At 32.6% G+C, this 991-nt stretch overlaps 1 long non-coding RNA gene across 1 annotated transcript in view; it reads left to right on the forward strand.

Moving 5' to 3' along the window:
• The window catches only part of LOC143934871 (uncharacterized), a 9,044-nt gene extending 9,037 nt beyond the window's left edge, over window positions 1–7 (forward strand). The window contains exon 4 of the long non-coding RNA XR_013263401.1: window positions 1–7. This exon is cut by the window's left edge and continues 169 nt beyond it. This is a non-coding gene — a long non-coding RNA (uncharacterized LOC143934871).
• The last annotated feature ends 984 nt before the right edge of the window (window positions 8–991 follow it).

Below are 991 nucleotides of genomic sequence, written 5' to 3' on the forward strand. Positions count from 1 at the left end.
TCTGAGATGGCATTTCATTAAAGATTGTTTTTTTTTTTTTTTGGTTATTGAATTATAATATATTTTTGGTTATTGTTTTTAATTGTCTTTGTTTTAATAAATCATATTTCATTAAGATGATGGTTTTTGTATTTATTTTCCACTGAATTGTATGTACACATTGCACAAACTGTGTATGTTTACTAATAATACACATGAAGCTGTAAGTAGAATTCAAAGCGTTTTATTAAATAAATAAAATAAAATAGAATATATATCTATATTAACAATATATTAAACATTATGTCCCTTACCAAACAAACAAAACTTTATTACTATTTACTTTTCAAAAAAGGAGCAAACTTATCACAACGACCGTTTCAATTTTCAAAGTTGAGGAAAACGTGTCATATGCTCCCTTACTGCAGTACTGGTATCCGGCCTTTCTATCGGAGCTATATTTTTCGGCATATCTGGATTTTTGGGTTTCCACGAGGTGATTAGCGTCCCCTCAACAATGCTAATCATTTTTGAAAGCAGATGGAAGGCATGTTCATTCTCCATTTTTTTGAAGAGTTTACGGACAATCCATTTCTTTCTTCCTCGTGGAAACTCCAGACTTTTTCTTTCGACCGAAACAACTTCTCCTTTTTCATCAATTTTTTTTATCACAGCGGGGTTGCGTATCACATTATGATTATGGCATAATGCTGCCAATTTAGTTCTAGCTTCCATGGAATCAAATTTATAATGAATTCGCTTGGGGCGATATTTTAACATCATACTGTGATACGTTTCAATTACCCCGGTTTGACAAAAAAAAGTTAGATGTTTCATGTCCTTTTCCAATTGTGCATCTAGAACGATTATGGACAATGCAACAAATGCAGGTGTATTTTTGATTAACCAGGGAACAGACGGAGATTCCTCGTTGATCTCATCATGTAAGCATTTGTGCTCTACGTTTCCAATTGTCCATACATGAACATTAACAACGTGGTGTAGTACAGAT

The sequence above is a fragment of the Lithobates pipiens genome, unplaced genomic scaffold (assembly GCF_037356315.1).
Source record: "Lithobates pipiens isolate NorthernLeopardFrog02 unplaced genomic scaffold, aLitPip1_a1.2 Scaffold_28, whole genome shotgun sequence".
Classification (NCBI taxonomy): Eukaryota; Metazoa; Chordata; class Amphibia; order Anura; family Ranidae; genus Lithobates; species Lithobates pipiens.